Here is a 16,580-nt window from a genome sequence, read left to right as displayed (position 1 = left end):
CAGCTACGATTACCACAGAGCTATAGTATTCTAGTAACCAGCTGTACAAAATATTGCCCTTAATAAAATGTACGCACATGTATAGACACATACACAGATATCAATATATATATATATAAGTATATATATATATACATTTATATATAAGTATATATATATACATTTACATATATGTATATATATATATATATATAGTATCGTGTGTGACGATATTTTTATTTTGATTTTTAAATCTATAAACGTATTTTGCTACAGTTTTACAGTTATAATAAATAGTTTTTACATTTAATATTCGATACCGTAGAGTATGTATCTTTTTTATTTACATCTTATATACATCATTAGTATTATAATTATTATATGTATATTATACAGTACTGTTAGAAATCTCGAAGTATTCTCTAGAGATCTTAGAGGATCGTAGACATGGAGGGAATCATTCAACTCGCAACCCGCTTGCTTTTTCTTTTATTATGACCAATCGCTCAGGCAATGTCCCCTATTCGCGTAACACATTGATGGTTGGAAAGAATTGAGGAAAGAGGGAAGAATAGGGAAACAACAGCAACCAGTGGTTGTGTGCACAATCACTAAACCGTTATGCCTTTATCGAGTAAGCACCTACTGTAACTAAGGGCAAAGTGAACTCTACCGCGTTGAGGTTTAAACCCGCAAACACAAACCCGATTTCTACCTATACGATTACTCTTGCGGACCTTGCTAATTTCGAATATAAATGAAAACAAGGTTATATATCAGAAACACATACACGTAAATGATGTTCGCAGAGGCGAAATATTACGCATTTAGATTTATTTTTTATTATAGTGAATAAAGGAACTGAGAGAGCTACCGCGGACTGTTCCATTTGAAAAGTAAGAAAAATGAGATATCTTACTTTAAATGAGTAAAGAAATTTTTTCAAAGCTTTTGAATATCAAGTTATGCTAATTCTCTTAATGAACTCGGAGTTTCTTTCATGTGTATCGAAACTAAAGGCACTTGGTATACGTAATTAAAAATAAAATGATGTTTCAAATTATCGCAATAATCCTTTTAATTCGTTGCTAATATTTTTCTCTCAATTTCAATATCATTTTTTTCTTATCAATTTCAACATTGTTTTTGTTATTGTTTCGGTAGTGTAATTGTTGCATCCTTCATATGAGATTTTGTCATTTTTTTTTTTAATATAAAACAAATGTCAAGAAATCTTGGTTAGTTTATTAAAAAAGAGAACCGCGTACAGGCAAAGAAAAAAATGAAAAAAACTTTTAAGCAAATGAAGCAAAGCAAAATATTATGGTCGATGCAATATTTTACGCCGTCTTCTTCTCAGAAAATTTGACTACAGATTTTCAAGAATTTAGTGCTCATAAAAGACTCGGAGCATATTTTTTAGTGCTTATGATTTAAATGGCGAAGCCTCCCATAAACGACGGCTATTATATAATAATAGGCGCTCGTATATATTTTGGTTAGCGATATCTATTGATGAAAATGATAAATTAATGCGAAGTATTAATTAAATTCAATAATTTTGACCTTTCTCTGCATAAATGAGCAGTTTTCCATTTAGTATTATTGAGTTATTCAACGCACACAAACGCTAATCGTGGAACGATAAAAATTGTAATTAATTAAAAATATACCACTACTCAAATTAATCGCGACATTTTTAATCCGTTAACCCGGTTTTCTGCGAAATACATGTCAATTATTAATGTTTTCGTCAGTTGTCCGCTGCATCACGCCAGTAACGCGTCATGAATGTGTGCTTTTTTCCCCTTTGTTTAGAATTTTGTTTCTTAGCAAACCAATTAATTTTCATGAAAACTTCAATTATTAAATATGGCACTTTCGTAACAATATTTATATTTTGCGTATACTGATAGATTTAACCAAGAGAAACGCAGTCTTTTTATGATGTAGAAATATATCAGTATGCAAAGTCGGTCCAACTTAAGATCAACGATCCTAAGATCATTTTGTGACATATTTATTATTATTTTTTTCAGGTGTCTTCTAAATAATGGTACTGTTGTTTCAATAATTATATAATGACAATGTGGGTGAATAATTTTCACATTAATTTTACACGAGTTGACGTTTGTTTATACATTATGAAAAAGATCTTCCGAGAGATCACACAAATCAGGATCGCTTGACCAATGCCTCTCAATGGACGAACTAATGTGTTCAACAAAAATAGGTCATTCCCTGAAACAATATTTACCAAATAAACCTAACAATGGCGGCTACAAGTTATTTGTTTTATGTAGTCTCAAAGAGTATGCATACCGTTTAGAAATGTACTCCTGACAAAAAATTAAAGGGAAAAACTGGCTTTGGGAGTCACCAATAGTGCCGTTTTATGATGAGTCGGAGTGATATCAAGAATGAGTAATCATATAGTGTTTTTCTATCATTTTTACACATTGCCTAATTGTAGACTACGCGAAGAATCTAACTAAGACCATGATTCCTAGGGGAACCCACAAGGAAGAAATCTCTAACCATAATGATGCCGACTTTTAAGCGATGGTCTGGGAAGACAACAAAGTTGTTTGTTTGTTTTTCACTTATTTTGACACGCAACCCGTAGACAATATCTGTCGATATGATAAGCGACCAAAGCAAAAGGTTGATATCTCTTGTCCAACAATACTGCAAAAGTCTAATAGACACACATGGAAGGAGTGGATGTGATGAATAGATATTTGGGTAGCTATCGTAAAAGACACAAAAGCCGTAAATGGTACCTCTACCTATTCTATCATCATTTGGACATCCCAAACAAACAACTACCAGCCCTTGTTCAGTGCGACAATGATTTGGCTGATGATCTTTTTAGTACGGGATATCATACAAATGGCAATAAAAGGGATCGGCTTACTTAATGGCTCATTAAAGCAAAGTTTACAGGCGAAAAAACCTAGAAGATCATCTCATTCTTTTTCGTCTATGAATGTACGCAAAGTCCGCGCTGATCACTAACTCATATTTTCAAACAAATTTACGTGTAAAATTTCCCTATCTAAAGGTACCACACAGCGGTCATGCAGCAATATGTTTAAATGCTATTGATGCAGAGAATAAATTCTAAGACTAAAGTCTTAAAGCACTAGCATCTAAGGCTTTCGATATATAAATGCCCTACACCACATTGTCTAACCGAATTCCTTATTTTTGCCATAGAACACAAAAATTATGTCCTCTTTTTACAGGAACTTGCTATTATGGAACTGTATATTAAAAATTAGAGCTCTTTGCAAATAAGGGCTTACTTTCCGTAAAAAGTAAAAAGTGGTGGTGCCCAAGGAGGAAACGTTCAAAAATTGGTGATGCGTATTCAGAATTCAGTATGGTGAATTTTTTTATATTAAATTACTCTTATGGGTTAGTTTTCATCATAAAGGATGAATTTTCGAAAAAATCGATATATAGGATAGGTGTCTAAAAATAGATTGAGATGATCCAAATTGAACACAGCTAATTTTTATCATAAAGCATTGCAAATTGTACCTTTTTGTCGCGTGAACTTCAATTTCCGTTATATAAGAGCGGGATCAAAATCTGTCACAGCAAGTCCAAAGTACTTATACCAATTTAGAAAGCCGAAATACTCTTATCTAACCACTTTTGTTGAGCAATTTTAAAAATTGAAATTTTTCCATACAACGATTTTTCCAAATAAGGCGTCATATGGCCAGTCTTCGAAAAAGTGGACCCACCTAAACCATTTCCAATAGCGTTCATCCTTGGGCCAAAACACTATAGTATAGTAAATTTTATCAAAATATCTCAAAAATTGCGCGTAGCTAGAAAACAAATTTACATGGGCAGGCATCAGACAGACAGGCGGGCTGACGAACAGACAGAATTAGATCGATAATAAAAAGTGAATCTATCTTAAATGCTTCTGCGTGTTAGATACGTCCGCACAAACTTAATATACCCTGGACCACAAGTGGTGTATGGCATATATATAAGAGGAAGAGATAATAAGAACGTCCTTTCAGATAAGGTTTTAAAATAGCGACTTAAGTATCAATACAGACAGACGAACAAAAGTCATCTACTTTACGGAACGATCATTGTATGTGTCTATGTGTTGAAAAGAGAGAGGGATTTGAGGAACATAAATAGCTTTCATAGTGGCTGCAACCCAGCAAAGCATAAACAGTAATCTTTTAAATACGCCGTTACAACGTATCCTATTACTATTATTATTATTATAAATTTAGTCAGAGAATAAATTCTAAGCCTTAAAGCACTAGCATCTAAGGCTTTCGGCTTTATTAAAAATTCTACCGCACTTGAGATTTGAACCCACGACCATTGAATTGCTAGTCGAGACTCTTGTCTACTCGGCCACTCAGGCGGGTGTTGCTTAAATGCTAAAAAAACAGTTCTTTTTTGGATTTTCCTATTTGTAATATAATGAGAGGTATTATTTATGTTTGAAGTATTATATTATTGTATGCAGTAAATTTTTGTAAAATCGAAGGAGCGATTGTTTACGATGATGTAGAAATATATATTAATATGTTTTTTGAGGACTAAAAAAAATTCTTGTGTTTTTTTTTTATTTTCCCGTTAACAACATCCCTTTTCCGATTGATCTCAATTTATATACTTATCATCGAAGGACGAGGGGTTACTTGCAAGTTGCCGAATTGAATACTTAGGCGTAAAAGATAAAACAGATTAGTAGATAAATATATCTTTGTTAAATTCATTCACATTATAAATGTTACAAATTAAACGATTTAGTCCAAGTCGAATATAATTTTTCTGCTATTTGATAAATAAGTGTAAGCATCTTAAATAAGTGCTGGTTGTTGCTTGTACATATTTGTCGTTCTACAATTTAATGAGTGTTACCTGAGCGGAAGTAATATTTTGTCATCCTGTGTGCGTTTCCGTTATTAAATTTAAACCCGAATACACACAAATGTGTATACACGTGCGGTCATTACTTTACCAACCAAAATTGGACAGAATAAAAAATAAAAAAAGGAAATATTTATATATATAAATAAAAAATAAAACGAGAGGAGCATACTCTCATTTATTGTTCTTGTTATGTGTGTCGTGTTGGACTCCAACAATTTGTACTCAATGTGGTTTTACCAACTTTTACAATGAACAACGGTATGAACAAATGATTGGAATGGTCATTCTACCACAATAAAATTTACCTTCCAAAAAATAACAATAAAACAACTGAGAGATTTTGTTCAATTCGAGTCGAAACTCTTAATATCTTTAACATACCGAGAAACTGCATCGCGTGGTCAAAATCTATCAATATATTTATATGGCAAATAAATAATATTTTTATACTCCTCATTAAAAAGTTAAGTTACACTCATTTAGTTATATTCGAAAATAGGTTTACATTAAAGAAAAAAGTCATCAAGCATACATCTTCTCGAAAAGGTGAGGCTAAAAGCTGAAATGTGTGTGTTTGTAGCGCATTGGTTTGACATGAGGACAACAATGACGTACAGCCGTCTAGTAATTTAAAAATTAAGTCCGCCTTTCTCAATGAATAGCTCTTTATACTTACTAAAGCGTAAATTATTCTGAAGTTTGTTAACGAAACCAAAAGAAACAAAAGCTATTCGGTGATATCCAATAACGGTTCTACGAGGCGTACGTATTTTTTGATACATCTAAAATATCAGTGTCTCAACGAGTGAAAAGTGTTTTTAATTATAATAATAAATTTTTTTAGATTCCACTAACATCGCTTTGAACGCAAGGAATATGTTATATAGAACAGAACATTGTCGTTTTAATTGAGTAAATCAGTAATTGATGTTTATTTTGTAACTGCATTTAATATTCCAATTTCGATAAAACGAACAAAGTTTTTTGACTGGATCCTTTTTTTCCTAAACAGTAGATTTTTCACGTCCAAAGACGGCCGTTGCTATCGTACAAAGCTTCTAATAAAATAACCCTTGTTAAGATTACCAAGCAATGCAAATCCTTTGAGTAACTAAGTGATTACAAAAGGCTAAACGGCCTCTATTGGTCGTTTATTCGGATACCAAATGGATCTTTAAGAGATAGAAGAATAACTGGAATCACATTTCCTTGTGTCTTTTCATAAGGAGCATTTTTCGAGATCCGGTATAACGTGATTTACGCGAACATATTTACTATATATTGACGGCTTAAACTCCTAGGAGAACAAATTTTGATATTTTTTGAGCGAATTCATTAAGCTTTTTGCTATGTATTCTTTGTCCTCTTCTGATTTTCAGTATTACTCATAATCTAATCTTATTTAGACAAACCTAAACAAATGTGTTACATGTACATACAATAAAACGAATACATGCCCAGATCATAGTTAGTAAAACAAAATACGGAAGGTTTTAATGGCGCAACAAAATTAAAAAAAAAAAAAAAATAAAAAAAAAAATAAAAGGAAAAATGCAAAAGAGCATAAAATTCATTTATGTGCTCACACGGCTTGTAAAAACACAAACGCATACACAAAGCACTTTGTTTTAATAACCAAAATATGGCTTTTTGCAAATTATTTGTTAAAAATACACACGCACGGGATATATACTTTATGGGGCCACCATATTGCAGAAGCTGTATTAACCCCAATCCTAATAATTTTACAAACGTATATATATTTTTGCTTTTTTCTTTTTTTTTTGTATTTTTGGCTTTTAAATATATTTTGGCCTGCAAGAGAAAATAGTCAGCTTGAGGTTGGTATACAAATTATTAGTGTTGTTGCGGTGTTCATAATCTTTAAATGCGAAGAATTTTATTAAATATATGAATTAATTGGTTTCAATAAAATTAATGAAAATACATTTTTAAATATTAATTTATATAAAACTTGGAAAAATATATGTATTGAAAATGTATATATGTATAGCCGTATGTATAAATGTTATAAATATTTACAAAAAATTTTATATTATATACAAATTTATTTGTGCATGATCTTGACATAATCTGTTCTTGTTAGATATATCTCCTACGTCTAATTCGCCTTTCTAATGTCAACATGTCTCATTCGTGGGGGCTTGACGTTATGGCATTTTAATAAGCGCAATGTAGGGTGGATGTTAGATTTTATGCTCTGCGTTATACACCGGTTCGGTATTATTCATTCTAAGAGAAAATACGTAACTTGGGCTTCATGCAACCGAAAAGCGTTTTACAACTGAAGCAATAAATTATTGAATTTAGTATTTTCGAGTACGATAGGTCTATCAATAAATCGGATATATCTTTCGCCCAGCCGGAATGTGGTTCCCCTCCAACTATTTGCATTTCTTTGGACATTGAGTTGTACACACAGAATGAACCTGGTAATAAACTGGAATTTTTATATTATATATCTTGATAGCATTTTGACTCTCCCTTTGCCTCTAAAGCTGATTGAGGTTATGTCAAGATGTTGCCTATGGTAGATGAAAGGACTCAAAGTTATTATAAATTATCCGAATAGACTTTTTAAAAAATTTAAAAAAGTCCTTCTTCTCCGTCTTTTATGTTACGTGGTCGCTTAACAGAGGATCTTAACTATCCTTAATAAGTCTTATACACACTATTTACAAAAATTAATATTGAACTTTAAAAAGAATCCTAAAAGTTGTTAAAGTTTTGTGGATTTAAAAAGTGACGTTTATATGTTGCCTTTGATATTCGCCTTAATAGCCGAGTCGATAACATCCGCGACTACGAAATTTTAGCGTTTGCGCGTTCAAATTCCAACTTAGACTCCACTATTGCTAATCTCTTGGACTTCGCTAGATATACCTTGGATTCTTTTTAAAATAAGTTTCAAATGTCCCACCCGGCAATTTGAAGCCTCTGACCATTTTCAAATTAGCTCCATCTTAAGAGGGAGCTATCGCGTCTTCTAAGTTGAAAGCATGAAAATTTTGTTAATTACACCATTGTGGACAGCTGGATCCTTAATAAACGAATACATTCCTCGGAATCGTCCTCGTAATACTAATGCGGTAGTTCTTCCATCATCAAAAAAATGTTTTTTTAAGCCCAGTAACTTTTATTTGTCAAAATGTTAAGTGTCTAAATTCAAAAGCTCGCTCTACTTTCCTAAATTCAGTGAGCACGGGGTTTTCTTGTCTATCTATCATTGAAACTTGGTTAAAGCCATTCGTCGGAATTTTTTGACAATTCTTTCCAGGCTTTCCCAAAGAATCGATTGCATCGCACTGGTGGTGGTGTTTCAATAGCCATATCTACTGCAGTCCCGTCGAATTCATTTAAATTTCCTGCTACTCCTCCTGACGTTGAATTAATGCCATAACGACCTAAACTGCCAGTAAACAGTTATATGCGACTTGCTCCTATATTCCCTCAAATGCGGACATCTCTATTTATAAGAAGCATGCTGTCTTCATTTGTGACGTGGCCGTCTAAACCTGCTGATATAGTAACAGTGTTGGTGGACTTCAATTTGCCACAAGTCACTTGGGGTTATAGTGATAATTCTGGCGGTATGTTCACTATTGCAACATCTAAAAGAACTATTGTGATCTTCAATGAATTATTTGGTCGAAATTTACTTCAATATAACCGTACTCCTAAGTGTAATGGTAGACTGCTTGATCTTTGCTTTGCTAATTTCCCGAAGATAGCTGTAAATCGTTGCCCATATCGCATAAATGTCCTCTTTCACACATTACGCTCGATTTCTCTGCTAGGAATGTTGAAACCTTGTTGTCATCGTTCTATAATGTATTAAACCTAACTATTTTTACATTCATTTCGCTCAGACAACTTCGCCTTCGAAGCAAGTGCCCGTCGTGGTTTAACAGGAGTATTAAATGTTAAAATAATAGGAGAAACAATCTTTTCAAAAAATTTATGAAAAGTAGTTCTGCTTACGACAATTTCGCCTACTCTACTGTAAGACGTAGATTTAATTACCTCAACCACCAATGTTATTGCAGATACCTTTAAGTGATGAAATCCTAAATATATTTATAAGTTTGTCAACTCGAAAAGCAAACTGTCCATATATCGCTCGCAAGTTTCTTTTAATGGCTCCAAGTACCCGATGATATTGAAACCTTAAATCTCTTCGCTGAATACTTCCGATAATATTTCGCAACTGCTAATTCCGATCCAACTACTAATTATCCCTAACTGATCACTAACTCGATTCCGATTTCTAACTTGGTCATTTGAGAACTTCACTCTGACGCTTTACATAGCATAAAATATGTTTGTGCTCCTGGGTGTGATGGTATTCCACCATGTATACTGAAATAAAGCTCTGACGAGCTAGGTGGTGTTATTTCAAAGATTTTTAATCAGTTCTTGAAATCAAGAGTTTTCCCTTTATGTTGGAGGAGTAGTTTCCTTACTAAACCTTATGTTTCTTCATTCCAGCATGACTTTCTGAAAGGAAGATCAACTGCCACGAATCTCTTAGAATTTACTTGCCATTTTTTCAACGCTTCTTCTACAGATGTCGCATGCACTTACTTAAGTAAAGCGTTTGACTTATTGATTTTCAGACCTTGGCTTCTCTTCGTACATAGTGAAATGGATAAGCTTTTATCTGCATAATCTGCATCATTCATGGCTTTTGTTAACTTCATCAGCTCGGATGAATTTCCTTTGACGTATAGCGCCCCTTAAGGCAGACACTTACGACATCTTTTATTTAATCTATACATTAATGATCTCCTCTCGGTGGTTAAATTCAGCCATATCTTAATGTACGTTGACGATGTTAAACTGTTTTCGTCCTTTGCCAAGGAATCGTAATCGATTCGATCGTGGATTTAAAACCCCTTATAGCCTTAGTTGCTAGTACTTTAAGACTGTATTATTTCTCTGACTAAATTAATAATAATAATAATAATAATAATAATAATAGTAATAATAATAATAATATTTCTAATAAATTAAATTTATATCTGAGCTTTGTTCATTTTTAGTCGCATTCAATTCGAATCAATTTTCTGTAACCCATGCAGGAATTTGTCAACGAAGCCAAGTTCTTGCTTTATGACTAAAACCAGCCATAACAATAGTAAAAAAGAAACATATCTTTTTAAATAAAAAAAAAGTGGAAATCTATTGCTAATTTTACACTCACACAATTATAAAATTACATAAGAGTCTTTGCAGGTTTATATTTAGTATTCTGCTCGTTTGATATTTTTCCCAACAAGGATTTAATCGTGCACTCCCAGGCTGAAAGTTTTCTACCATTCATAATGAAGCTCCTTAGTGTGTTCTACGGATTTGTGTTGATTTATTACACACTTGTCCAACACGTATGTATATACAACAGTTGATTAATAAATAGTTATTTGTCACGAATTTGGAAAAAGTTTTCAATCATAACTTATTACCAAAAAAACCTTAGAAACTCCGTTGTTAATTGTAGAGGTAAAGCAAAATGAAGTGTGCAACTAAACGAAACTACTTACTTTAGAAATAACCTAAATTATTTCGACGTACCAGCATTATTTTTTTAAAGGGAAGATCCACGTCCGTTAATCTTTTAAAGCTACCTTGTAGTGTTTTTCAAGTCTTCTGGGAACATAAGCAAACCGATGTGATTTATACTGATGTTTGATAGACCTTCCTAAAATCACCTGATTTATAAATTACCATATTTGGGCTCCTCAGAATATATTGTCTCTTCGTTCAGTAGCTACTTAATGGGTTGTTCTCAGAAGGTGCTCTTTGTCACTACTCTGTTACAAAAAGTTTCTTTCGTCTCTGTTTTTTCTCGGGATAGTCACCTAGTTCCACTCTTGTTTGTATTATTTATTAATGACTATCGTATGTGCTCAATATTCTTAGAGATTTAGGAGTGATATTTGAGTTTAGACTTACTCCACGTTAAGCAAGGCTAAATTAAACGCTAAACGCTTATATAATTCTTTCGCCGTTTCTGTAGAGTACTCAGTTATTGTCTCGTCAGTTATAAGCGTTATAGCGAAGTCTTAGAATCAGTTCAACGTCATTGTTAAAAATCCTGAGATAATCGTTTATACATTTTACCATATGACTGCAGATTAAAGCTGGTTGACTTATCATCCCTTGTAAGCGGTCGTGATATGTTATCTGCTCTATTTATGGTCAAATTAGTAAGAGATATTATTTACTCTTCGACTTTATTTGAACATGGTTCTTTCACCTTCCCTCTTAGAGTTTCCTGACACTATTTGTCAATAAAATTATTATAATGTCGTCCCAACTAACAACTTTTAATCCGTTTCGAGTTTTGTATGTATAGTGTAATTGTTATTATTACTACTGGTTTGATCTGACTGTTAATTATATCAGAATTATTGTTTTACTTCGATTGTTGCCAGACTATCTATGCAACTTTGCATCACAGGGATTGCTAAGTGCGTGAACGAAAGAGTCTTATAGGTGGAGATTTTGTTTGACGTTTTTGGTGGTTTGGTTTTGCTAGGTTTTTTAGAAGGAAAGATGTCAGACGAGGAGAGGAAACGAAGTTTTTGAAGGAAAAAGACGTGTAAACTAGATGTCGAGAAAATTAAAGAGTCAATACGGAAAATTATATTATCTAGGATGAAATCCATAAAGAAAGTGCGATGTTGAATTATTTGTGAAACGACTGACAACAGTTTACGATATATTGTAAGACTGTGAAATAAATTACGAACAAGAAATTTTTATGAACAAAAAATTATTAGTGAAGAAAAAGAGGTGAGTTATTATGAATAGTTATTATGGAAGAAGACCAAAAATTATTTGATATACAACTATCGCAGCAACAATGTAAATATGCTACATTATTTTGTATCTAATCTTTAGCCTCCTTACTAACACATTTTTAAATTACTACAGAAAAATAAATTAAAATGAAAATCTTTATACCGATGGAAGGTGCACTAATGAAACGCTCACGCATTGCTTGTACACAATTATATTTTATAACATGAAAATTTCAAGGCCAAAGCGGTCAAGTTAAGCATATGAAGAGAATATGAAACAATATAGAATGGAGAAAAAGAAAAGACAGTACAGACAGTTTCGGTAAAAGCAAAGGTGAAAAATCGACAGACTTCTTTTTTAAGAAAGGAGCAAAAAAAAAAAAAGAAATGGGTCATTTGTATAGATGTTTTATCGTTAATGTTTTAATGAATTATAACAAAAATTAATATAGACCATGTATATATCTAATATGTAAAGATTGCACAATGATAAGAAAATGTATATATGTGAAAATATCAATGAAGTGGAGAAGTGTGGAGCGATGAAATGAAAAGATCGGCAATAACTTTAAAAATTGTGATAAGAAAATGTTTAGCAACAGAGTACGCATTTCTAAAACCGACAGCAAATCATTATGAAGTCAATGGAAGAATAAAAATTTCCAGGCGCTTGCATAAAAAGTACAGAAAATGTTTTTCAACTAACGAAATTAATGTTAAAAATAAAGATGATCTTTGATTTATGATAAATATTTATTAAAGCGATTATGAAATACCAAAGATAACGTGAGAGAAAGAGACAGCAAAAATTTTATGCTAGCCAAAGGTTTTTTTAAAACAAGGAACTGCACAAAAAGAAAACCTAATAAACGTTTAGTGGCAAACATTTCAACTTGGGTCACTTTCCCATTCATTTTGAATCGTTTGAGATTTATTTAAAATTTTATTTGCCGGATATACCGCTATATAATCGAAGAAGGTTTGATGAGTTTGATGAGTGGTGCTGTTAAAATATATACCTATTCCTCTTCATGTAAGTCTAAATAATTATAATCTGAACATGTAAGTGGTGACGACATCTATTTTAAAAAAATTTGTGTATAATTGACAATTTAAAAGATCATTGCGTTGTATATTGAGCATGCAATTTAATCTTAAAATACGAATTCTCTTCTTATAATTGATTTATTTTTATTGCTGTTGCTTTTTTTACATTGAGTTAAAAGGAATACATATAATACTTATAATACTATTATAATAAATGTTGTTGCGAAAGAAGAAAATGAAATAAAAGGGGTTTTCCAATAGATGATAGGAGGTCAGGCTGGAGGAGTCTCCGGAGCCAACTTCCGAGTTTCGCATAGACGTCATGGGCCGAAGACCATTAGATAGAATAGGGTGAAGAAAGGTTTAGGGCTTAAGGTATGCCCATTCGGTAAGCTAGGTTGCGTCGGTCCGTATGTTCGTTTAAGGGTAGGTATGTGCTATTATTTTCGGTGTAAGCGTGTGAGCAATGTCCGAGAGACAAAATATAAAATCATCCCCCATCTCCCGAACCAACTAGCTCAGTAACGGCACGTACATCCTTCTACTTAGGCTCTGGTTCTAAGTAAATGGCAATATTCAATTGCCCAAAAAAAAATTGTAGAAGTCCGTTTGCGATTATTCGTTTGATCAGGCAGACAGTTACGATTGACAGACATCGCGTTTTTAACGCTCGTTAGAGTGTAGAGTCTGGATTCTAAACATAATTAACAGTTACTTTATCAATTAATGTTTATGTGAAGAATCAAGATAAATAAATGGATAATTTGTAAGGGTTGAATCGCATTCATATGCTATCATATCTTCTATGCATCACACTAATGTTAATTCTTTTGTTGAATATGCTGGGCTCCCATGGCTGTCGCCGTTGCTGCTGTTACTACTGCAGATATTAACAATTTTTCTTTTAATACATTTAAATTCTATGTAATTAGTTTAAGAAATAATGTAGTCTAAATACTTATAATATTAGTCGCTTAATTTAGGTGAGGCACGTAATTGTGAAACCGAATGAAAACCATTTAAAATAGCGCTAAAATATTGAATAAAAATTTTTAATTTAAGTTAGCGACACTTGCAAGCTATAAAGCTTAAAATGGGTGAACAAATGAACCTCGATTCGCCCAGTGATATAGCAAGAAAAAAATTCGAATTAAGGCGAATGTAGTTTTCGTTTGCAATGTTTGTATGTTTCTCCTTTTGACAAACAATTCTAATTAAAAATCATTATTTAATGTGTGGTGCATTTTATTTAAAATTTTTTTTTCTTTGTACTCTTGGTTAACTCACCAGCACTGTGTATATAAACTCTGCCGTAATAAAGAGCAAAATCATTGTTTCCCTTTTTTTTTTAAGTGTGTACGTAGATGGGTATAAATAGGTGGTAGCTTTGTCTCTGCATGGAAATTGAAATTCAATCAAACTTTGGCATTTTTTTGTTTTCTTGTGTAATCCTCACTGTTTCCATCATTATCGCGACAGTTGCAACTGCTCCTTCATTCTTACTGATCTCCTAAAAGTTTTGTTATTTATTTCATTTTAATGCCTCACTGGTTGTCATTTAAACTTTAAGTGAAAACTTTGTTTTCCTTGTTTGGTTTCTTTTATACAAAATTTTAATTATGTTGGTCAATGCAGCGTAATGCACATCGCGTTGAGAATCTTGCCGTACAAGAAAATCATGAAAAACGTGGATATCGATAAAGAGCTTGAAATTTTCAGTAGCAGCATTGCTATTAAGTACTGAAGTTCTTAAAACAATGGTTATCTGCTGGTTGTATAATAGTTTTTCTTTCTTCTGATTTACGTTGAAATTTTTAATGAATTTTTTTTATTGAAATATTAATGCATTTTCCGTGGATGCCGGCGTTATAAATTTCGTACAACGAAAATACCAGCAGTAGTTATTGGCCATAATGTTGTCGGTACTGCAGCTGTCGATGTCATTTTTACTGCATGAGTAAATAGAAAATGCAAATTAGAACACATTTTCGATATTGATTTTTCTTAACAATGATACATATAAAACAACTGTGACATCGTTGGTTGTTGCCTGTCTGTTGGTTGTTGGGAAATTCAGTGACTTCTGCTGCGATTTGTTTTATTCTCACTTTTTTTTAAAATTTTTTTTATTTATTGTTGATTACGCTGTGATGAGATTATGTGCAACCATGGTTTCTAAAAATTAATGTTCGCATTTATTTGTCTACGCACTTGTGACTGTCCTTCTGCTGGTTTATAATTAATGGTAATATTGCCATCATTGTAGTGCTTTAAATTCGGGATATGTCTCATTGTGATCTTGTTGATACGTTCTGTTAGAGCTTTGCTTAAACTAATCGTAAAACTGCTTGGTTATAACATTGAAAATATTTTCTCCTTTTTCTTTCTTGTTAGTAGTTTTCAATGCAATTATAGATGGACGCGTACTTTGCGTATCTTTTAATGCTGGTTTTTCCTGAAAATATTTTGCAGAATTTAATTAAAAATACGTTCCATAGTAGAAAGAAAAAAAAAAAATTGTTCATTAGTTTTGTTTTGGATTTCTACATCGTATGAGATGATTACAATACATACTGCAAGGTCTAATTTGCAACAATGTAATGAATAAGTTCATTACGCATAAGAGCCATTGGATGATGACGTGACGTAAGCCTTAATCAACATATAATATGCGAATAAAAATTTGTTAAGCATTAAGTAAATAAAACTTTTCGTGTAATTCGTGTAATTACTGTCTTATTTATGAATACGTACTGTATTATATTATATATTATATAAAGTCATACGAAAATTTTTATAACGTGCAATACACATAAATATACTATATTCGTTATATCTACACCGCTTGTAGTACAAGGCTATATTAACTTTTTTTGAATATGTGCACCACCCAGAAGGGCTTGAAATAGACCCAAGTTTTGTTATACAGATCGATTCAGAAAGTGATTCTGGATAGACAGATGGGCAGACAAGAGTAAATCGATTTAAAATCACTTTTTGATTCGATCTAACCTTAACTGTCGGTCCGTCTGAGTATCGATTTTGTTTTCTTGCATTCAACCTACAGGTCACAATCTTTCAGATTATTTCATAAATTTTGGTCCAAGGACGAACGTTATTGAGAATAGTTCGGATAAGAAATCGTTTCAAGCACTTTCCAAGCGAAGTCATATTTTCAAAAGTCGTGATATGAGTAGCTGTAGGATGGTGTAAATTTTTAACATCTTCTTTTGATGTTGATAAAGATTTCAAATTTCAAAATTACGACTGTGAAGTCGCTACTTACACTATTTCTTCTTAAGATGTTAATGTCAGTTTTCTCGAAACTATTTTTTTCGAACTGAGAGTGTCTCCATTGCATTTCAATTCTTACCTTTTTCACTTGTAACTTCAACTATTGCTTCGTAATAATATTGCGTATCAAAACGCCTTATTGTTAAATACGGTCAAGCGTTAAATGTTATACACCACTTTGCCTAATACAATTCTTTGTAAGAAAATTATAATATATTCAGCTGTGATCGAATCTTTTATACTCATCACCGTTACCCAAAAAAGACAAAAAAAAAGTAAAAAAAACTAAATTTTCATGCTCTATAATATTTAATGGGCACAGCTGAATTTTTTACTTTCAAAATACAAGTTTTTGTCCCAGGGGCGTATGCACGTTTAGGCGTGTCCTGTGAAAAGTGTAGATAATTTTCAAATTTTTTTAGAAATTGGTAGGCGGTATATTCATTTTCGCTAATGAGAGAAGGTTTATCATAAATACTACACAGTTACGCAGACAGACAAATGGACAGATTAACA

General features: G+C 32.4%; 1 protein-coding gene across 2 annotated transcripts in view; it reads right to left on the bottom strand.

Annotated features, from left to right (window-relative positions):
• LOC119637764 (tyrosine-protein phosphatase non-receptor type 23) overlaps positions 1-14,727 on the bottom strand; it is a 28,453-nt gene extending 13,726 nt beyond the window's left edge. Inside the window, exons 1-2 of one of the 2 annotated variants that reach the window (XM_038034029.1) lie at positions 14,227-14,727; positions 14,058-14,163 (exon numbers count right to left, since the gene is read on the bottom strand). The gene's annotated coding sequence lies outside the window, so the exon portion shown is untranslated. Of the gene's footprint in view, positions 1-14,057 lie in introns of both variants that reach the window. The other variant, XR_005247332.1, reaches the window with a different exon arrangement.
• Positions 14,728-16,580: the final 1,853 nt, after the last annotated feature.

The sequence above is a fragment of the Glossina fuscipes genome, unplaced genomic scaffold, assembly GCF_014805625.2.
Source record: "Glossina fuscipes isolate IAEA_lab_2018 unplaced genomic scaffold, Yale_Gfus_2 61, whole genome shotgun sequence".
In the NCBI taxonomy this organism is placed as follows: Eukaryota; Metazoa; Arthropoda; class Insecta; order Diptera; family Glossinidae; genus Glossina; species Glossina fuscipes.
The sequence above is the reverse complement of the archived record's forward strand: the minus strand, read 5'-3'. Positions and strand labels throughout refer to the sequence as shown.